The sequence below is a fragment of the Triplophysa dalaica genome, chromosome 23 (genome assembly GCF_015846415.1).
Source record: "Triplophysa dalaica isolate WHDGS20190420 chromosome 23, ASM1584641v1, whole genome shotgun sequence".
In the NCBI taxonomy this organism is placed as follows: domain Eukaryota; kingdom Metazoa; phylum Chordata; class Actinopteri; order Cypriniformes; family Nemacheilidae; genus Triplophysa; species Triplophysa dalaica.
In genome coordinates, this window is record NC_079564.1 from 2009253 (window position 1) to 2033542 (window position 24290).

A 24290-nucleotide genomic window follows, 5' to 3' on the forward strand; every position below is an offset into this window, starting at 1 on the left:
TAAGAAATAACTCTCAAAATGCAGTTATACGCATTTATACGCAAAGCATGCTGGGAAATATAAGTATATAAGAAATATATTATGTTACACAACAAAACTCCTTTATGTTGTCCCAACATGAATGGATTCAGTTATTTGACTAAACATAAAAAAATCATGTTGTGACCAAATTTTCCAAAAGTTGTGTTGATTTCATTTATTGAGTAAAGTAAATGTATCATAAAGTTAAGTAAATTTAACAAGCAGCAAAAAATCTTTTTTTGAGTGAAGATGGAGAACTAAAGCTCATAAATATTTATATCATGTAAACGACCATCCGTCTTACGCATTTTCTTTGAAGTGATGTGTGTGTGATCCCTACAGGAGGCGACAATAGTGCTTCCCCGTCAAGTTGCCGCTGTTACGCAATCTTACAAATGAAGCCATCTTACTTTTCGACGCAACTCCTCGATCAGAGAGATTGATTATGAAGGGGGCGCATCAAGTTGAGCTGGTGTAAGTGGATGTGTGAGAAAGGTCTCTGATGAAAGGCAAGCTTTTATTTTGATATTAAAGGATTGTTTTCCGCTAGAGATTTCAGTGATCAGTGGCATTTGTTTCGCGTAATGCCAGACGAGGTTTCTAAATGTGTTACACAAACCTGCCTGATAAACCTCCTCCAAAACTGCTGCAGGTCGAATTACTGGGGAAAAAACTTGGCGCCTTGAAGACTGAGGTGACTAATGAACGCTACGGAATTGTGACTCATAAACAGGGCGCTGTCAGTGGTGTGACCCACGATCTGTCTGTCGCAGAGCTTACATAAAGCTTTATAATCAACATGGCATATACTGCACAACACATTTTACCTCTATATGCTAACATATTTTAGATGAAACAAGATTGGAGCCAACAAGATTTATTATTATTACCTATAACCCAAGCATTACATTACCTATTTTGTACTGTAAGGATTTTACAAGACGGCATTAGTAACAATTAAAGACTAAAACAATACCTTATTCATTCTTTGGAAAAATGTGAATAGATGAAACATGCACAGGAACTCCAGCAAGTTGGTCTACTTTTATTGACATAAATGCAATGTAATATGTCTTCAGAGGTGTATAAAGACGTTACATAAAGAAGCGTTATGTTTTTATAACCCTTAAAAGAGCTTGTTCTATCTACATACACGGCCGGTCCCCTCACATGGAATTCACCATGTTGTTTTTACAGTAGCCTGGAACGGACAAACTGCTCTACAGAGCGTTTTTCATAACGTTCTCTCCTTCAGCAGATAAGCCAAAAAGAGAAGTCACTTTAGTCCTGCGAGAGCAGGCGTAGTGCTTCGAAAGGAACAGGCGAGGGGTGGAGTGAGCCGTTGGTTGCAATTTGCAACATCACCTTTAGATGCCGCTAAATTTCACACACTGGACCTTTAACTGAATTAAATGGGTCAATTTCTGTCATGTTGATTTTAGGAATGTTGTAGAATGATGATTTCGATGCGTGTGATGTTATTGAGGAAACTTGTCAGTCTGCTTTAACATTGGTGCAGGGTTTTATGTTAAAGCACCTACGGACCAAAAGAGAGACAGTAGGCTTGCTTTGATTCTATTAAGTCACTCAATTAGGAAAGTATTTTTACTTCAGTTGATTAATCTAAATGTCATTGAGTCGCTGTCTATGTTTTTTTTTAGCATTTTCTCATGTGGTTGTTGACTTGAGGTTTAATTTTCTGCAGATTACAGTTATTTATTGTAATATTTCATATTTATAATTGTGGATTGTCTAAACATTGGCAGCTACTGTAAGGGGGTAGGCTGCATACAAAAGCGCACGACGAAGAGATAAACCAAAACAGAACTTCAATATATATCCAGGAGCAAAACAGAAGAATAACAACCACACGTAACGTAATGAAGCAGACAATGAACTAAGGAACAGACAGGGAATACAGATGCAAACAAAGCATAGTGGTTGCTAACATTGTTTTGCTTTGATTCACTTTGTCCAATGTGGTGACCTACAGAAGTGACTCTAATACTGCAATTTGTCAGTGTGATCAAAGTTTGCTCTAATTTTAAAAAAAATTGGCTGTATAGAACCGTATCTTGGTATTACAGTGGTTCTTCAGAGGTGCTTCAGCGGTTCTTTGGGATGACTGAGGTGCTATATAAAGCCGCTGAAGAACCATGTTCTCTTAACAGGCTTAACAGGTTTTTGTATGGAAGTGGTGCTGTTCTTCAGATGGTCTATATAGCACCTCAGTCATCCCAAAGAACCGAGTAATTCGAAGCAGTAATATACTGTAGCACTTAAAGTGGTTCCCCTATGATCACGATAGCACCATTATTTTGTGTAAACCTACATTTTTTGGGGGAGTTTGAAACAAACAATTTTGTAATTAAATTAACTTTAAATTGTACTTCCTCTAAACATAAAAATTCTGTCATGATTTACTCACCCTCAAGTTGTTGCAAACCTGTAGACATTTCTTTGTTCGGTTGAACATAAAGAAAGATTTTTGGAAGAATGTTAGCAACAATTTTGAGGCAACATTGATTACCATATTAGGAAAAATTATTAATACTTTTTTGTTCAGTTGAACACGAAATAAGATATTTTGAAGATTTTTGGAAAGAAGGCACGTTTGACTGTCACTCTTAAAATAAAATAGTGCTATAGCACTAAAATTGGTTCTTGGCTCGTAATCATATGGGAATAATTTTCAGTGCTATATAGAATCATATTTTGGTGCTTCAGAGGTTCTTCAGGTTCTTTGGGATGACTGAGGGACTCTATAGAACCGCTGAATAACCATATAGGGGCTTGACAGGTTCTTTATACAGAAACTCATAAATAGCACCTCGGTCACCCCAAAGAACCTCTAAAGAACAACTGAACCACCAAGAAATTGTGGTATATACTATAGCACTAAAAGTGGGTCCCCTGTGATTACGAGCAAAGAACCACTTTAAGTGCCATATAGCGTAAAACCTCCAACAGATTTGTGTAAAACCAGAATGTGTGTGTGATGTCATATGATGTCATGTGACATTTAGTTTAATCTGACCAATAGTCAGTGACACAGTGTTGTGTATGAGTATTACACATGTACGGCGTCATATGGTACAAGCCATGCTGTCATTGTGACTAAATCCCAAATGCACACACATCCTATCGCCGCACAGATTCTATAACTCGCTGCGTGAGAGAGAAATGAATATGTCACGCATGGAAGAGACACGTGTGTGGTAGGAGGCCTGAGGGTTCTGTCAGTAATGGTCGGCCTTGGGGAAGAACAGAATAATATTATCAGCCGTGTTGAGAGGATCACTACAGCAGGCAGACAACAGGCAGGCTGTTTCCACTGCGAAAATCACCCTCCCATCTCGACCTGTCTGTCTCCGCTGCGTGCCGGTTTGCCGTCCCCACAGAGCTGAGTCCTTCTGTCTCTCAGTCAGAGGATGTCTGTTCTTAAATCGGGCGAGCGACAGTCAGGGTTAGTGTTTGGGTTGTTGTTGTTCTGACTCAGTTTGGGAGCAGCAGTCCGGAGTATGTAAAGCTTTGTCATGTGCGAGATTCTGTGCAGCTTCATTTAGCAGGAAGACAATTTACACTTAAGTTTATTGTTTCTGTTGCTTTGTTTGTTTATCTTCCATAGTCCACGAAAAGCTAATGGACTTTAACACTCGGCTATTTGCATGATTACTTTAAAACTGACCCTGATCCTAGATCTTAATCTTAATCATCTGTACGTACATAAATGTGTGCGTTTGTCATTAATGCCAAGGTTAAAAGTGGTGTTGAATATAACCGAGAGAAGTAATGTGTGTATGTGAGGACGTTACAGTGTATGAGCTAAATTATGTTAACGGGTGTTTGCTAGTTTTGTATACGGTATCAATATTGAATTGATATTGTCTTAATTAGAAATTGATCATGCAGGAAATGTCCTTCAATTGGAAACAAGAGTGTTCGGGAAAAGAGTGGACAGCCACTAGATGGCATACATATGACTCCTAGATAGTCAGCATAGTTAGTATACACTTTTTTGTTCATATTGTGTAGCATTTTTTTGGTCAAAAGCCTGTTTCATTTCTGCAGTAAAATGCTTGTGAACACTGTTTTTTGTTGACCTTGTTTTTTTTAAGGATAAGTTCCTCATCCTCCTTCTTGCAGACACGCTTAGGCCCACATGAATTTAAAGAGCTCAAAAGTTCAGGATCACTTATTCATTCCGTATTTTTTCAAGATTGGTAGAATAACAAAAACTATTCAAAAGTTTTAAAACAGTATTGAAGTTTTTCCCATTATGCTGGTCTTTTATTGGCAGTCTTTTACTCTTAAATACAATTTTAGTTTTCTAAAGAAAGTAACTGCATTATGTTTTCTCAATCATAATTTCTAATGCCACATCATTTCTAATAAATAGGAAAATGCTTTTAGTTTGCATATAGTAGTAGGAAAAATTATCATATAGATAAGCAGTTTGTTGCAGTTTGAGAATCATCTGAAAGTCTCGTAAGTTTAATTGATTATTGTGAGTGTCTTATCAAATCTAGCGCAGTTTCGTTTCCATTGTGTGCGTCCGGTGAGTCACGCTGAGTCACGTGTTAACAGTCACGTTTAATTGGCGTGTTATTGGGAGATTTTGGAAGGCGTGTCCTGCTGAATTCAAGTGCTAGACTAAAACGGGTATATAAGTAAGACTATCCACCGCGTGCAGCGGCCCGTGCAGCCCTCATCGCGTGAAGACCGAAGAGAGTAAAGACCATCGACTCTACCTGTGCGACTCCACCGTGCAACGACACCGACAAGGCACTACTCTAACTCATCTGTTCTTATCCTACAAGATCTATCTGCCGGCTTTGACACCGTTAACCATCACATCCTCCTGTCCACCCTCAAGGCAATGGGGGTCTCTGGAATGGTGCTACAATGGTTCAGGTCTTACCTCTCGGGTAGGTCCTTTAGAGTATCTTGGAGAGGTGAGGTGTCGGAGTGCCATCATCTCGACACAGGTGTGCCTCCGGGCTCAGTGCTTGGTCCGTTGCTATTCTCTGTATACATGACATCCCTTGGCTCTGTCATTAGGAAACATGGCTTTTCCTATCACTGCTATGCGGATGATACTCAACTCTACATGTGTTTTCGCCCAGACGATCCGACTTTCTCTGCACGCATCTCGCTTGCCTAGCCGACATCTCGCTCTGGATGAACGCCCATCACCTGCAGCTGAACCTTCCAAAAACAGAACTGCTTGTAATCCCGGCTGACACGAAGAGTCATCACAACCTTTCCATTCAACTGGGCTCATCAACCATCACACCTTCCAGAAAAGCAAGAAACCTGGGAGTGGTGATCGATGATCAGCTCAACTTCACGGATCAAGTTGCCAGCACCGCCCGGTCCTGTAGATTCATCCTCTACAATATCAGGAAAATTAGACCCTTCCTATCAGAGCATGCTACACAAATCCTTGTCCAGGCTCTTGTCCTGGCCAGACTGGACTACTGCAATGCACTACTGGGAGGACTTCCAGCTTGCACAACCAAACCTCTACAGATGATCCAGAATGCTGCGGCAAGAGTTATCTTTAATGAACCAAAGAGAGCACACGTCATTCCTCTAGTCATTAAGCTACATTGGCTTCCCGTAGTCGCTCGCATCAAATTCAAGACTCTGCTCCTGGCCTACAAGACCACTACTGGTTCGGCACCACCTTATCTTAAATCGCTAATGCGGACATATGTACCCGCCAGATCCCTACGCTCTGCAAACGAACGACGTCTTGTGGTGCCATCCCATAAAGGTAAAAAATCTCTCTCGCGCACCTTCTCCGGATCTGTTCCACCTATGTGGAATGATCTGCCCACTGCTACAAGATCTGCAGATTCTGTAGCCATCTTTAAGAAACGCCTGAAAACACATCTCTTCCGCCAACATCTGACTGATCTGTTCTGACTCTTTTCTTCTCTAAAAAAAAAAAAAAAGTGTATGAATGAATGGTTCCGTATACTGTGTTAGGCTATATGAGACTAGTCTTCTTTCTGATTGCACTTATGCTTTTGTTGTACTTATGCTGTCCTAATTGCTTCCATTATCTACCCCACTTGTAAGTCGCTTTGGATAAAAGCGTCTGCTAAATGACTAAATGTAAATGTAAATGTCATATGGTAATTGGTGGTCAAAAGCTAAATTCAGACTGTCACTTCAAATCCGAATTTTGGGCATATCCGATTAAATTCTGATCATATTAGCAAGTGTGAACGGCAAAAATGACATGAAATCCTTTTTTTACAAATCTTCTCAGGCTACATTCATATGTGGTTTGAAATCCTATTCAAATCGCATTTCTGGAAATCTGTTTCAGTCTGAACGTTCAGATTCTACACCATGTTGAAACGTAAGCACGTCAGACATCTTTGCAGTTGTCATACACCGATCGCTCTGCACATCGGCGAATGAAGTTCAACGCTCACTATTATAGCCATAGAAACCAAAGCCGATTTTGCAAAAAATGGATCTGAACAGTTGCTGTACACAGTGTCATCAATCATTTAAATGAGATTTCAATCAGATATGCATAAAAATCGGCTTTGAGGTGACAGTCTAAACATAGCTAAAAGTGCCCCAGAACTGTTCTCTTACATTCTTCAAAATATAAATTTCTCACTTCTTTTAAACCCTAAAGAATATTACTTTCCTACTATGGTCAATGGTGGCCAAAAACTGTGTGGTTACAAGCATTCTTCCAAATATCTTTCTCTGTGTTCATCAAATCAAGGAAATTTAATACAGATTTGGAACAATTAGAGGATAAGCAAATTAAGGTGTCTCACACAGGTAAATAGAACAGCTGTGTTTCATGTTGTACAGTTGCAATGAGCTAATTTTTTTCCAGATTGTATTTCAGATTCATGTTTGCTTTGACACTAATGTGCTACACTGATACATCTGTGCGTCGTTGACTGGCCATTAAAAGCGTTTATCAGGATGAGTAAAGTTAGGTTAGGAATCGGAGAAAGCATCATAGGTCCACGGGTTTTGTTTGTAGGGGTGACAAATGTTCTGTCATTCTGCCGCTGGTTGTGCGCGTGTATAAACGTTATCAATAAAGTGCATGTCAGAATCACAAGATGATTGCATGGGGCATATGCATCGCAATCCCTGAGGCTCTTTACTGAAGGATTGGTAGAGCTTTGTGCACTTTAATACCAAGATATCAACAGACAATCTTGTGTTACTGCATCTGACAGACTAATTACGTTAATCCAGAGACGGAGGCTGTCAAACATCAGTGTATTACATCACATCCTTCTCACAACGAGGATTATATATCACCTGTCAATTGGTGGAGACGTTTGACTCATGCCGAGTAAAACAAATACTGAACATTGGTTATGCCATCTTTGCATCTTCAGCTTTTTGGCACAAATTTCCAACTTGCATGTACGTTTTGAACCTCAATATCTTTGTCGTTTGAGACAAGAATTATTTATGGAATGCAAAAGAACTTGCAGTACTGTAGAAAAGCCACATTAGGTGTTCCACCAAAAAATAGAGATTTTAAATATGTGTATTTATATGTTTATATAGCTTGTGCTGTGCTATGAAGGTGGATGGTGGGTGCGATGCAGATAGCCTACGGGATTTATTTCGAAGTGTCTTAAAGACAAAAACCCTCTTACGTCTTTAATCGCTCGTGGCACATTCGTGGCACCTGCATGGCCGTACCCACCATTAAAAGACAGGTTGTATTTCAATCCGGTAGTATTTGTATAAAAATATCAACTGACCATTCGTTTACTTTCACAACGGATAAACACGAAAAGACAGAGATGGTTTTACCAATTTGTTATGTAATTTGCACTCCAAACATTTTAAAATGTACATAATGTAGATCAAGAAGGTGAGAAATTCATTTTTTGGACCTCGGTATTTCCAAAATCCTGCGTATGGCCCTGGGCACTTGTGAAAGCTCTGTTTACATGCGGCGTAACGTGCAGGGAAATCTGAGAGACATGTTTGTTTTAACAGAGGGCTGTTGCGAAAATAATGACTGAATTCATTGACTGGGTTCATTATTCGTCTGTTTGCTGTCGCCTGTGAGTCATCAGTGAAGTGTCTGTCTAACTGCTACATGCCCTTGTCTTTTTTGTGTATTAGCAATATAAATGTGATGAAAACATCTGACGTGAGCTTTAGCACAGCGGCAACATTAGGAAGTCATCAGACAAATTGAATATTGCTGTTTAAATTAGTTTAGCATGTTAATAAGACCTTTTTAGGCTGACTAATTCATAATCTCTGTGCCTCCTCCTGAAGGCCCCGTTCATTGAACATCATAATCTGATTTTTTTTGACATTGCTGGGAATTATATTGTAGAATGAATGAATGTGAAATGTATTGTTTCGCATTTCAGTGTTTTCTGATTCTTTCACACCTAATGTTTAAGAAGACTGAGGGTTGCATCCTGCATTGAAAACGTTTTTTTTTGCCCAAGCAGAATTCGAGGCTACCAAAAGCAAATTAGTGGTTTTAGGTTAAATTTTCATGCTGAAATTCCAGCGCTGGGTCAAAAAGAGATGAACCAAACCATTGGGTTAAAAATTAACCTATGCTTGGTTGATTTAACCAATTGTTTAGTCAAATGTAAACGTTTTCTTCGGTTGTTTCAATCTAATGGTTGTGTTTGTCTCTTTTTGGCCCAATGTTGGGTTGAATATAACCCAGCTATTTTCAGTCTTTAACAAGTCTTGGTCGGTTATTCGGGGTGCCTATTTAATTCTGAATTTAAAACTCTTTGGTAATCTCTTATATTATTAAAACACAATTGCAATCGTACAATTATGCAAAACATTCACTAATTGCAATTTTGTATCCTGTTTCTCGTTTAAAAAAAATTTTAAAACCAAATTTACCACATTTTTGTTGTGGATTCATCATCATGCATCCGTCCATGTTGTATTTAAAGCTGTAGGGTTCAAGTTCAAGGCCAATAGAAGCACCAAACTTCTACGTCAGCGAGGTCTCATTTCGAGGTCGATTGTTTTCGATTCTCTTTCAAACTCATTTTTTATCAAGGTTTTTTATTCTTTATTAAAAACATGCGTGTTTTAACTACAAAACAATGATCTAGCTTTCCATTTCCACACTTAATTATTTTCTGTTGTTTCTCAAACAAAGACCTCAACAAAATATGTCAATCCAATTTTTAATACATCATTAATAATACAAACTCTTTTTAAACAGCTTTTTTTTTAAACAAAGGACAGGTCAAATTATATGAGATTCTCTTTCCTTCTTTCGTGTTCACAGATTGATAACGAAGATATGTGTAAATTGTAAAGATGTGTAAATTGTACTGTGAAGATAAAGGACAGACAGGTTTCTAGAGATCATGTATTTCGTAGCTTTGCATCTCTTTACTTTTTCAATAAAATAGATAATATTTTACGATCTGTTATCAAAATATAGTACTTGTAGTTTTCTTTGTACATTTAGGTTATAACGAAATATCTTAAAAAATGGATAAAATAACCAAACCAGATTTAAAAGAGTACTTCGCTTTAAAATAAACCTCCATAGACTCTCCTGTAAGTAAACATTGTGACGCGTTTTTGTGCTTAGCTGGACGCAGAAAGATCCATTTGACCACATTACTAATGCAGGGGGGCACGTTTTGTTTGCTTGTTTTTGAGAATGACTCGAAAAATATTTGATAAAACTTCAACAGATGTCATTCACTGTCTAGGACCGCAATTGTTTTTTTTTTAGTTGACTTTAACGCAGGGAATCTGGCTGACCTGTACGTGCACACTCACTGAGACGAACTGAAACAGCCTGACATCAACACCTACTAGACAGAGAAACCAAGTGTTTATAGTAAATATTTGCAAACGTGAGCAAATAGATTTACTTGAACACAACACCTGACATGCCATGAGCCTTCTCACTGTTCCCTCTCCTTTTATACTAATGGACATGTGTCAACTAAAGAGAAAGAGATGACAAACCGTTTCTTTTATGTTTAGTTTAGTTTAGTATAACTAACAAAATTAGCGAGCATACCCTATGCATTCAAAAGTTAACGCTATCTGAAAAATAACATTGTTCCCCAGTTTATGATTAAGGCATACGTGAGATATTTTTAGACACATACCCAAATCATAATCCACACCAACAAAAGACAGTCGTTATTTTTTCTTAGGTTACTGTTATGAAGTGAAACGCGAGCATCTTTAATGATCGTTTCTGTTCAGTCCGCTGGTTTTATTGTGTTTAACTACAGCTGTCGTCAGTGTTTTTGTTTGACAATGGCAGCAGGTATGTGTTAAAATATCAAATTGGAGACAGTGTTCTATCGATTGTGGCACTAAACAACACAACAAGATGATATTTTAAACTCCTTATGTAGCCGAATCTGTGCTGGTTTGTATTGGCCGTCAGTTTTCCCTTTGTTTTCCCTCCAGCTAGTGCGCGTAAGCGTGACGTCGGTGAGAAAGGGGTCTATAGACTTTACAATTACTATGGAAAGTCACTGGTGGCTTAATTTCAAGCGAACAACTCCTTCAATCCTATAAAGGGCCTTACCGGTATAGAATTTCACTCTGTACTTTTTGCCTTTGATATATGAGGTTTGCTTTGTTGGCTCCACGTGTGATTTATTTTGTCACGTCCATGCACAGATTGCCGTCTCTGTTTGGCCACTTCTTTCTGCTTTTATATTGGACTCTTGTAATATGCAGAACCCCATCAAAGACTCCTGCCTGTGTTAGTTATTCGAGCACATTTAGGACAAACTTAATGAACACGCAACCCCACCACACAAGCTTGTTACTGGTGTGTTTAGGTGTGCCTTTGATCTCACCCATAGGCACAGCACTAACAACACTCACACATCTCTATAACAATGGCCCAAGTCACAGTGGAAACAAATGGCCTTTTAATCAGCATCCATGGCTTGCTGGGAAATTGGACGGGGAAAAACTGGACAATTTTTCAGCCTAATCATCTTCCATTTCCTCTGCCTGTTTTGTTGTACTATAACAGCGGCGGTATTGATCAGAATAGCCCCACGGTTGTGTATCCTCTCCTCGCGAAAAATCTCAGAAAGGTGTGTAAGATATCGTGTGATGCTCCGTTGCTCCGCACAATTAAGCAAAACTAAATCAACTCGCACACACCAGTGCCATCTGGTCCTCTTTAGCTGCAGTGGGACGTTTTGTGATTCAGCATTCCATTTGCCCGTGAGGTAAGCTGGCAACCTCGCCTTTAATCTCTCACCTCTGAGCTTTGATAGATGCGCCCATGACTCTGGCTTATGTCGCTGCCAGGCCGATAATGAATGTGCCTTCCCGACGCCTGAGAGAGGACAGATATGGACCCTTTAGGCTAAATCACAAGTCAGCCTCATTGACAGGGAGTCCGAAGGAAAAGGGATAGTGCACCTTAAAATAAAAATATCATTAAAAACTGTGTGTGACTTTTTTCTGTGAAACACAGAAGACGATATTTTGAGAAACCTAGTACAACTATATGAACCTCTTTAACTGACCACATATTGGTAATGTGTTGGGTTGTCACTTTGTAGGGATAGTTCACCATAAAATACAAATTCGATCATAATTTATTCATCCTTGTCATTTAAAACCTGTTTGGATTTCAGTGAAAATCAAAAGGAGATATGTTAAAAAAAAATCAGAAGTTTTGTGCACTGTAAAAATGACTTTCTTACTTAGTCTTTTTGTCTTGTTTTCCAGTAAAAATGTCTACAAATTCTTGAATCAAGATGCATTTCTCGATGAGCAAAATAACTTTAGAAAATAAGTCTTGTTTTTAGTAAAAAAATATGAGAATTTTTGCTTAATGGAGTAAGAAAAATAATTTTGAATTGAGTGACTTAGTAAAAGGTCAACCTTAATTCAAGATCATTTTTCTTACTCCATTGTCAAGACTTTTTGCTTGTTTTAAGCACATATTCACTGAAATTTCCTATTGGTATTACTAAAATCAAGACTTATTTTCTGAGGTTATTTTACTCATCGGAAAACGCAAATTGATTCAAGTATTTGTAGACATTTTTTCTGGAAAACAAGAAAAAAATACTTGGTAAAAAAGTCGTTTTTTGCAGTGTGTCCACACAATGGAAGTCAATAGGGGCCAGTGTTCTTTGGCTATCAACATTCTTCAAAATGTCTTTTGTATTCTCCAATTAGATCAAACGGGCTTTAAATGACATGAACTTGTTTCATTTTTTGGCTTAAAAATCTCTTGAAGAAATTTCCCAGAATTCTAGAATATTCAGTCAGGTTTTGACAGAATTGAAGGAAATGTTTAAGAATGAATATTCATAAAATGAACGATAATACACATATAAGGTCAGTTCTTTGAATGTGATGAAAACACTGTAACCTCATACACAGAGGCAGCTGTTTGTTTCAGCAGAAGTTATTTCTAATTTTAACTGGTGTTAGAGATCCAATTTTAGTGGTCACACTTTAACCACACAATTCTATGTTTGTTTTGTAGAGAAAAACAAAGTCCTGTTATTTATATTCTGTGTTTTGCTTTTAATGCACAGAACAAATGCAGATATAATTTGTTGTAAGTAACCATATCACGCATAGGTCACGCATGTGTAGATTGGCTTTCTTCACGATTTCTTTACAGTTTAATTGGATCATAGTCATTGTATATAGTACAATGAAAAGCTACATAACCTTTTTGTTTCATTTTCTCTAGCTCTCCTACGCTTTATTTCTCGATACACCTGTTGTGCCATTTATGATATCTCATTTTCTTGCTGTACCACCTCATCTCAAGCCTTTAATTTGCATTAACCGTAGTTTGTGCATTCTTTGCAGGTTTCCTAAAACTCATAAGTCTTCCTTTGTTTACTGTTCGTGCCATCTTTATACGCATACCGCCTGTTGAGCCAAGGACCACTCAAACAAGTATTGTTAAAAGTGCAGTGTTTGCATTTGCGAAACAGTTTGTTTCTGCAAATCCGTGATAGATCCCGTTGTTCCATTTCTATCTAGGAAAAGCAATGGCTGAGATCTTGTCTTAAAAAATAAAGTCATACTGTGTGTCAAATTCATTCACACCGATCCATTTCACTCAGTCTCTCCGTCACATGTCACACGGGACCCCCCGGTGCCACCCCGCAGAACACAAAATCTACAATCCTCTTCACATTCACAGCCATTTTTTTAATGACAGCCAGCCCATTATTCATTATGTGACATGCTGCTTTTCACTGTTAAATTGAACCTCGCAGGACTATTCCCTGACAGCGGCGTATGCCCAGTGATTGTACATAACGGATTCAGTAATAAGGGCAACATTTTTTAGGGAATGGAAATGTCGAGTCTGATCTGTGTCGAGCATGAGAGCTTCAGCAGGTCCACAATTGGATGTTTTATTCGGCTGTGTTAAGACCCAGTGAAACACACCTGGTACTTGTCTCCAGAAAGTGTTGTTTTCTGTTTGGCAGATAGTAGTGAAGTTGGCATCTTGTGGCATTGCATTTCTATTCGCTCTGCATTTTGAAAGGTGAAGCTGGAACCGTGACCAGTGTTTACAGAGCTCAAGACACAGTGTCACTCCCACCTGTGTACATGTACCAGCGGGTTTGTGATGGAGATGAAATCTAGTAGCGTGTAAAGTTAGGGCCGGCACGGCGGGAGACTGGAAAGGTGGAGGATAAGGGTTTGTTAATGGCTACAGGCAGAACAGATGCCAGCGGTGTGTGTTTCTCAATTGGTTTTGCCAGAAAGATATATTTCACATTGGACATCAACTATAGGGATCCAATCGTGTCTTTTTCGAACATGTCGTTTATTCAGAACGGTGACTTTTTGGATGCCTTTTTCTCCTTATCAACAAATAAGAATATTTTAACTCTTAAAGTTTAGAATTGCTTATTCATCTTGCTGTTTTTCACCATTGCGACATGACAACCGATACTGTTATTGATACTTGCGTTGTTTTATATCTGTGTATTCAGGTTTTAAATGGCGGATTAGAGGGTAATGCCTGTCATTATCTATCTCTGACTGATGTCTTAATGGCTGAAGTTTGCTCGACCTACAGTATGTGTGATATCTAGGGCCATATGATTTCCGCAATGAATTTGTAATCTGCTTTTTTGCGTGTTTATGAGTGAAAGAGTGGCATGGTTGGGCTTGTGGAGCTTTCAGCATCTGTGTTTAACAACGAGGAAGCTTCCGTCAAACACCCCTTTGCGGCAACAAGGTTTTTATTAGTTCGGCCAGGTTCTGGCATACGCATGGTTTTATAAATCTGAAAACATTTGTAAACCTACACACACTTTCAAGATGTCTCAGATCTTTAACCCATTCTGCTTAAATGTTATTAATGAAAGCCTTAGGATATAATGAATGCTTGAATGTTTGAGTATGGCACAATTGACCCTTCGCAAGCAGTTTGATTGACAGGCGATCTGACCAATGATAACGCCGATATTATGTGCCCCTGTGACTGACCGTCATTTTGTCCGACAAACAAACCAGTCCGACAAGCTGGTGCACTAGTAGAGCTTTGGTGATTTAAATGAAAGACACAATATTTTTATGGAATCGTGGAATGGAATTATGGAATTACAGACTAAAGCTTTCGGAAAGTGTTGTTTTAAGTCTTTTTCAGCAATGAAATCGGAAAGAAACAGCTGTACTCTGTATGTTGTATTTAACACAGATAAAGATTAAACAAGATGGAACTATAGATATATTTAAATCAAATGTGGTCAGTTTGGCATAATGAATCAAATTTGGTCAATTGGGGATAAGATGTACTGTATAAGATCTATTACTTTTAATTGCAATAGTTATATTCAATTCTGTCATTTCACTAACTGGTCTGACAGCAGTCATTGCAAATTGCAAATGAATTCATTTTCTCAGAGTCATTAGGCAAGAAATTCAAAAGCTCCTGTCAAACCATTTGTAATGTGGCTGTACCTTCTCCATTCATTGGCGTTTCTGTTCACTTTTTTACTCTCCCGAATGAGCGTTGAACTTTACATTGGCATGCTACTTCCCCCTAATGTGACCTAATATGCTCCTTTATACTACAAATTTTCTATAGCGCTATCACTCTTTGGTTTACCGACACGTTTCTCAGGTGAGGAAAAAACCTCAGCGGGTGAATTCGAACCTGTTAAACATTGTGTTAAACACACAATCAAAGAAACAGTCTTTAGACTTATCGACATCCCAGCCTGGTGATGTTTAAAGCCACCTGGCTTTTCACCTAACAATAAAACGCACATAAAAACAACCCTTAAATCCCCCAGAACGATTCCTCAATGTCACATAATGAATTCTAACCTGTATCAATTGCCTCACAGCCTCCTGGGTGGCTGCATTACATCATAATTCCATTCGGTAAAACCTCATACGGGCTCGTCTTCACCTGAGCTCAGCCGCTTTTATTATATGTGACAGAAAGACGTGCATTCTGACAATGAGCAGCTGAAGCAGGGTGCTTGCTTTGAAGTGCGTGCAGACTTTAATCCGGAAATATCCTGTTTGTGTTTCCGATATCTCCCTGTGACCTTTTCGTCGCAGTTCAGCACTTCCCACAATCCCTTGCTGAGACTGCCGTGAATCGTACGTGTCTCATTGGTCACGCATATCATGTCCATTTCCAGTCCGTCCCATGAAAATTTGCTTCATTTATCAATGCAAATGTGTCATATGTTCATTATCTGTAAGTCTATGGGCCCTATCGTACACCCGGCGCAAGGCACAGCGCAAGTGTTTTTGCTAGTTTCAGCCCGACGCAGTTCTCATTTTCCCGTCATGCGCTAGGTTGTTTAAATAGCAAATGCATGTGCGCTCATTTGTGCGCCCATGGTTGATCTAAAAAAAAGAGGTGTTTTCAGGCGCATTATTGGCGCGTTGCTATTTTGAGGAATTTAAACTATTTTTTTGTTCTTTAAAGAGTGCGTTAGTAGAAAATGCACCTCTGGGCGGGTTAACAACGCGTTTTCACCTCATTTCATTACACAGAGGGAAGCGCAACAGCACACAAACATGCCACAAATAAATGGAGTACAATGTAAAAGATGATTATTGTGGAAAAGAAGATCGTTTTGTCGAGGCTTGTCGTGTAGATGCGTTTCCTCGCTGGAGAAGCGCCCAGTCTTTGTTCTTGCAAAGTCCGTCGTGTAAATAGCGAATCGGCCATAGTAGTGCGAGCGCAACTAGCTCTTTAAGGGAATGAGAGACGAGACTCTGATTGGTTCACTGCACGTCACGCCCAAAAAACCCCCATCACTCATTAAGAGAATCGGGACAACCCGTTTAGAACATGCGTCCCGTCGCTTAACTAGCAAAAGTAGATTCGACACACCCTGAGTGCACTCGTGAAAATAGGCCCCATAGTCTGTTCAGCTGTCCATCCCTTTCTCATTTTGGAGGTTGAAAGGATCCAGACAGACCCAGCATGAGGTTGATACAGCGGTCTTCGAAAATATGCTTTCCACTTTCTCGGATTACCACGCAGAATACTAAATGGCCTCACATTGCATAAAACCAATTCATTTATTAATTTAAATGATGCTTCTTGTAACCCATAAGCACATGGTAGAGAGCATCTTTCTGCACGGTTAGACAGCAAACACTTAATTAAATGAGGAGAGGCTGAGAAGTAGAGAGAACCGTTCCCGCCTTGTGATGTGAAATGCGTCCCTATTGAAAAGTTTCTCAGGAGGATATATCCTCTCTCAGAAGTTTGTGTGCACTTTGTGATCAAGATGTTGGAAATTTCATTTTTTTCGGAGTTCTGCGAGCTTTGCCCACCTCTGTGCCGGGTGTGTGCGCTCACGTGTGCCTCGCCCAGGGGTGTAAAGAAGTCAGAAAGAGGGGAAAAGGAGACTCGACTGAGTCACTAAGGAAAACACAAGGCTTAGATTCTTTATCATTATTTCTCTTCACCTCTCATGACTGGCAGCCCCTCCTTGTCACTCACAGGAGCCCTGCTGGGAAGACGAGAGATTCTACTTAAAATACAGCCGCCACTTATTCTGCCTGTCATTTTCGGTACGTTTTTTAGTTTCACCCCCGGGCTTTTGTGCTTTTCAAATCATATGCTTTTTCTTCAGTTACATGTTTATTGTTCATATCTCTTGTTTACTTTTTATGACAACAGCCAATATTTATAATCTTAACAGAATATTTTGATTTTAGATGACATGCCAAATCGAATGCAACTAATATAAAGTTTGCAGACTACAGACTTGGATATATTGACGCTGTATTGGGTTTTCACTTAAAGGGACAGTTCAACCAAAAATAAAAGTTCTGTCATTATTTATTTACCCTCATGTCATTAACAACCTGTATGAATGTATTGGAACAGAAAAGAAGATATTTTGAGAAATATCTCAGTGGTTTTGTGTCCATACAATGGAAGTCAATTGAGTCCAATATTGTTTGATAACCGACATTGTTCAGAATATCTTTTCTTTACAGGTTTGAAATGACATTAGCATTTTCATTTTAAAGGGGTGATATGACACGGCTAAAGCGAATTTTATCGTTTGTTTAAGATGTGATAATTTGTATACAAAATTTAAGGTTAAACATTTATTTTTATTTTTTACATACAGTGCATGTTTGTATCTCCTCTTTGCTCCGCCTCTATGAAACGTGCAGAAGTGAGATGTGCTAAGATTGGCCAGTTAACCAGTGCGTACTGATTGGTCGAATACTGCAAGCTTGTGACGGAAATGTAAAGCCTCTTACCATATTTGGAACATCAGGTTCCAAAGCAATTTTACTGACAGGTACACCACCTTACTTGTGTATACATTTGGGCGGTCTTAGTCAAACATACCACGAACTGACATAGATTTGTGGGGGTGTGGATACACGAGGCGTTTCAGGCAGGTCTGTGTGAGCATTCGCTCTTAGATAGAATGCATCTTGGGCAACTTATAACACATCAAAGACACAGAAAAACATGCGTTCGCGCCAAATGACTCCTTTAAAGTGAACTATCCCTTTAATGTCTGTTGTAGCCTGTCTACTGTAACCACATACAAAACGTTCCCTCGCTGTGTTTTCCGAGCACCTAGAAACTGACTTGATGTTAGTTTTTGGAGTGTGTCTGCATTTGATACTGCACCTGGTCACTCCCAGCGCTTTTTATGAGGAATAGTAGCATCATTAAACTGGATGCGTAATGAGGCATGAAATAAACACGAACCATCGGCAGGAGACAGCGCTGCGCCCTGGGCACTGTGGGTAATAAGGTGTCAGGATTCGTTTTCTCAAGATTTAATCATCAAGACCTTGAAACTCCCTCCATTTGCGGTAAACAGATGCGTTCTGAACTGAACTGTGAGCAGCATGTCCTGCATGTGTCTTCAGAACGGTATGAAGAGATTTGGCTTGTTTTGTGTCTAATAGTACAGTTTTTCAAGTCATTTTTGATTTTTGATTTACTCAACAAAATCTTACTACGTAAACAAACATTTTGCGAAAATAAAATCTTGAAATCTTCTTTAGTGACTGTTAAGTTATTATAGTTATGATTTTAGTTTCATTTATATTTTTAAATTAGAGTTATCTTTTTTACATTTTTAGTTTTTGTGTTAATTTTAGTTTGGTATATGCTATTGTCATTTTATGATTGATTGGTTTATTTTTTATGCTTCTATTTAATATTAATACCTTTTTATTTTAGTTTTTCTGTAGTTTTGTCAATTATTATAATTTTAGTGCTTTAAACTTGTTTCAGTTTATTTTTGAGAAAACTTTTCAATTTTTCTTTAAGTGTTTCCAATAATGTTTAGGTCAATATTTTCTTTGATTTCAATTAACAAAAAGGTTTTCAAAGTTTTAATTTTAGAAAACTAAATTAACATTGGACTGTGAGTAAGGCCATGTCAAAGATTGAAGTCAATGTTTAGGAAGCAATTGTCAACTTGTTTTTTTCTGCAAATTAATATAAAAAAAGATAAATTCACCATGTATCATATTTGAAATCAAAATTTGAGTTCTTGAGATGTCAAGATCTATCTTTTAAAATAACCATTACTTATTTTGTACTCATATATATTTATTGCTATGACTACTTGCATAATTAGATTAGATAATGCATTATGCATATTTAGATTATTCTTGAGGCTGGATTTCACATATCACACATTATATTTGGTTCAGATTCAGTGTTGGTTCACATTATATTTATAAATTTCAGTTTTTTTAGTTATAAAATGAGCAAACTAGATATGTCACAATGTGTCGTCACATTCTGTGGAAACAGCCAATTACAGCAACAAATCCAGACTTCTGATTTAAAACGCTCTCTTCTGGGATTTGAAAAGCGGTACTAGAGCTCATAATGTTTAAGGGTCTTTAACGCTCAGGTGAAGAATGGTCCATTTTCCATAATGTGTATTGGTGTTCGGCTTAATTATCTGAAGCTGCATTAACCTTCCATAACAATGTTCTGACTGTAGATCCACCTGGAGCAGATTTTCAGGGTTAGAAGAGAGCATATTAGTCGCTCTCTTTTCCCCGGCGGCTGGATTTGGGCCGTCTGAGAGCCGAGATTTGGAATGGAAGAAATGACAGCCACTTGTTTCTTTAGAAGCGAGCACAGTGGAACAGCTTTTATTCCCATTTGAATTAATTATTTTGCGTCACGTTTTAGATCAAAAGTTTTACGGCGAATCTGTGTCGCGCTTATGGGCGGCGTATTGAAATTTCATTCCTCCGAGATGCCTGACAGACCTCCTGAAGGACTCGCAACAGACCGGCTTACAGCTTCCGCCTAAACAAAGACTGGAAAACTGTCATAGCAGAACATCTCGTAGTCATTAGCAACGTTCAGAATTATTTAACATCCCTTACTTTTTCCAATTTGATTGTGGAGTGCCACTTCCCAAAATATTAAAGGTGCCATGAATTAAAACCACAATTTTTACCTGAGCTTTTGTTGTATAAAAGGGAATCTTATTCAAGCGAACGTCATGTAAGTTTAAGAACTAAAAACGCCCTTGTTACTGAGATTACATCTGTTTTTGAGGATATTGAAGACATTGATAGGTTGAACAGCGCCTCCACAGAAAGGATATCAACGACTACTTCTCTTGCCCCGCCCACTGGTTGCATATGACAAGTCTGAAGTAACGCAAGTGGCGCGGAACCAGATAGAACGATCAAGCAATAAACAAACATGACGTTAATGATAGCAAAATATTGTGCCACCCCTAGTTGTGGAAGAACACAGTCGCTGAATAACCTTCCTTCATATTCCGATATTAGGAATGCGTGTTTAAAGTTTATTTTTAAAGACGTTCCAGCCCATTTGGGAAAAACATGGAGCGTTTGATTGTTTCATTTCTCAGAGGATTCCTTCATTAACAAAGAAGAGATCGACACTGTATTTGTGGAAAGACTAAAATTAAAAAGCAGTGCTGTGCCATCAATATTAGATCCGATAGGAATGGATGTCCTCAAAAATGCAGCATCATTTATATGTCTCAAAAGTGACATCATACCTGCCGTGATGTGTTGACATGCCACATTTGAAAATAAAATTGCCTTCTCACATTCCTACAGACTGTTTTCAACCACTTTACAGTACAAGCCAAACCCAAAGGTAACAAAACTGTGTGGGCAGACAGAAACGATTTTATTCCCATATGTTTTTTTTTTAATGAGCCTAACACGCTTACCCACGCAAAACTGTATATTTCAAGTCACGGCATTTTAAGAGCAAAATGTAAAAATTAATTAGCGAGGAGAACGCAAACACAGTCATTATGTTTCGAGTGGGGTGTCTCGCTTCACGTTCCTAATAAGCGTGAGGTGTGGAGGGGGGTTATGCTGATTAATCCAGCTTGATTCAGGGCTTTTCAATGACGAACGCGGGGTCAGGAGGTGGCCTCCTTCTTCTTTCCACAGGTCCAGACCATGAGTATAAAGACGCTTGGCTCACTGACCATCGGCGACGAGGAATTCTGATTGACAGTTTTTCAAATAAGGAAATCTCATCCTCCTTGGCAAGCGCTTCAGCCCATTTATCTTCCAGCACGTCGCATTCATCATCGCCATTCTCCCAGAGTGCTCTTGTGTTCTCTGAAAGAAGCAGCCAGCCTGCACTAATGGTTCTGTTGTTGTTGCCGTAGTAATTTACTTTACAAATGCACCAATCATTAGGTTGCATTGCATTTCATTATCAATTTTAAGCATGCAAACATGTTGATTTATTAGATTTTAAAGTGCTGTTATTTTCCTTTTTGTGCTAGTTTTTTTGTTTGTTTAACAGTTTTGTTAGTACAGTGGAATATGTCAAAAAGATGCTTGCTAAGAATTGTTACTGTTTATATGCAGCTTTCTAGACTCTGGTCACTATTTACAGTCATTGTAAGCAGGGGCGGACTGGCCATCTTGAGTACCAGAATGTATTATAAACGCGAATGCACGCAACGAGAAGGCATTAGCGTGTCCGACACATATGCATATAACACCCAAGCCCTACCCCCCATCGACCAAAACGGTGGAGGGCCGATGTGGGCCGAATAATCCAGAGCCGATTTTGCTTCTCAGCCCGCCCCTGATTGTAAGCAACTACTCAATGGAAAAGAGTGGTGTCAACATTATGTGTAACATCTTATTTTGTGTTTCACAGATTAAATAATAAAGAGTTTGGTATGAACAAGGGTAAGTAAATGATGACAAAGTCAAATGTTTTGGGGACTATTTTATATTGTAAATTATATTACAGAATGGTTAGGCACTTCGAAGAATCATGAGATATCCTTGTATCATTGGTAATGATGCATCTAACATAAAGAAACAGATGCTTATAGTGGAAGCCAGCCAAGCAAATAAATAAAATCACCGAAATTCTCACCTTCTCACAAGGTAATGTGATGTTTGGCGACTTTAAATGTCAACATCTTAGTTCGGTGGACCCAGCGTAGTGCTTCGAACTGGAGGGGCGGAGTGAGGCGGTTGTTGCAATTTGCAACCTTACCACTAGATGCCGCTAAACCCTTCACATTGCTCCTTTAAATGCTACTGTTTAAATGTTTTTTTTAATGCAAAAACTACTTTGTTTTGCCTTTTTAATATAACTTATTCTGTTCTGATTTAACCACTAACTTAAACTGTAAACTTAAACTGCAATCTGTAATTAACGTGATCATATTATGTGGGAGCAATGTGACGTGTTAACTTTAAAGACATTTTATCTTCTCCATGAAGCTTTAATGTTGGATAAAACTGGACTCATATGTGTAAAATTGTATTCGCATGTATTGTCAAATACTTGTGTCTTTAGTGTCTGAGCACTTCGTTCTCTGTGTTATCTGCCTGGAGGGCTAAAGGCATGTGTGAAGACTAATAATTTGTCTCCAAAGCCTTTTTGAAAGGGTGTTTGTTTGCCTAAGGGATAATATAGAGCAAGTGTTTGCACACATCAGCAAACCAGATCATAAGCAAGTCTGGGACATTGAATCTGACATGTCCAAGAGCTGTTGGACTATCGTTTCCCAGATGTTTGCATTTTTGTAATATAGAAGGATTCTTCCGAAGCAAACCAGCGTTTGAGAATCTCTGAAAAAGTAACTTCAACTCATTAAGAATAATTAACAGTTCAAGACAAATGGGTTTTGCTTGCCAGGCTTCAGCATTTTGCTTGCTCCCCTGAGCTAGGGAAGTTTACTTCATGAATATGCAAAAGACCAAGCGTGATCTGGGAAAAGAAAAAGATGTTATGGTAGCAAGCAAGCATCTTTTGGTCTCTTTGATTTGTAGCGTTTGAGCGATTGGTTGGTGTGGTCAAGTTTATATTATTCCTCCATTATCTGTCTGAACGCTCTGATGTGAGCAGCCATGATTTCTTTCTTTCAGACTGATTCATTGACATGTTGCCAATGTTACGAGCTCATCATACTGCTGTTTGTAGTCTGCTCGAGGTTTAATCTTTCTCATTTTTTCATTAAATCTCTAATACAGCTTAACCTCTGTGTCAATTGACTTCTTCTTTTGAATTATGAAACGTTGTTTTATTCGTTCTTACTTTCCTACCAGAATCAAATCAATGGACAGAAACAAAGCCTTCGCTTCTGTGTATTTCCAAGTGTGTAATCATCCAATATGGCGGTAAACAAAGATTAATTAACTTCTTTCATTATACTGAAGGAATTACGTCGTGATACTGAAGAAAGTTAATGTAGTTATAAATCTCTTTGATTTGGGAGAAGCCTGGGGCTACATTTCTCGCAATGCTTCATTGATTAATAAGAATAATTAATTTCGGCCCTGAAGTAGCTGTTAGCTTTAAGGGGCGCACGGGTGATGACGGCACCTGTCATTTCTGCATGACATTTTCTGTATGACAGCGGCAGACCAACGTGAACAGATGAAAGAAGACATCTGTGAGAGGCACGCCAGTTAGATGACACGCTATCAGTAGATTCACACGCTCTTTAAATCCTAAAAACAAATAATATTCCTTTGCAAACATTTGAAAGGGTTCGAATTTTAACCTGCGTTTTAATCTACCGCATGTGTCAAGATGCCACCAACGTAAACAAGATAAGTAGACAAGATGCTTTGCCAGACGACTGTGCGTTTTGAAATCTATCTACTGTGTACTTTTCTATCTGTGTGTTTTGTGAATGTGGGCATTAACAAACCTGATGTCAATAATGTGTTATGTTTGCAGGCTGTTTTAATTGATATACATAGTCTATATATATATATATATATAAATGTCATAGACATAGTCTAGTGGTTTTTAATAGACCACTTTGCAAGATACTGATCTAGAAGTTAAGTTTTTAAATCTCATATATATATGATACAGTATATAATGTATGTTTTTTGAGTTTACTACAGACATAAAGTCTGGTCCGTCTTTTGACTATCTTTTATAAAGTCTTTTCCATTATTTGTTTATTTCCAAAGAGAGATTAACATTTTTGAAAAATCATGTTTTTTTATTGTGCATTCCATTTAACATCAAATAAACTGCAGTCGGTTTGTTTTGATTTAAGATTTAAATTGAGGTCTTGTCCGTCTTTTTCCTTTGGGCATAAAGTCTATCTTTTTCCAACCAATAGAGATTTTTCAACTCAAGTCAACACACATTTATTTTGTTACATCATCACGTGCGGTGAGTGAAAGTTTTGGGTGCGTAATCCATACGGAGTAGAATGCAGTTGGACAGACAACTGTATGACAAACAACTGTATGACCTCACAGACTCAAATGACAGTATGTAGTGTAGATGAACTGTGCAAAGTATA

At 38.4% G+C, this 24290-nt stretch overlaps 1 protein-coding gene across 3 annotated transcripts in view; it reads left to right on the top strand.

The window, feature by feature from the left end:
• The window catches only part of ctnnd2a (catenin (cadherin-associated protein), delta 2a), a 211702-nt gene that overhangs the window by 34401 nt on the left and 153011 nt on the right, over positions 1-24290 (top strand). The gene's annotated exons all lie outside the window — the stretch shown is intronic.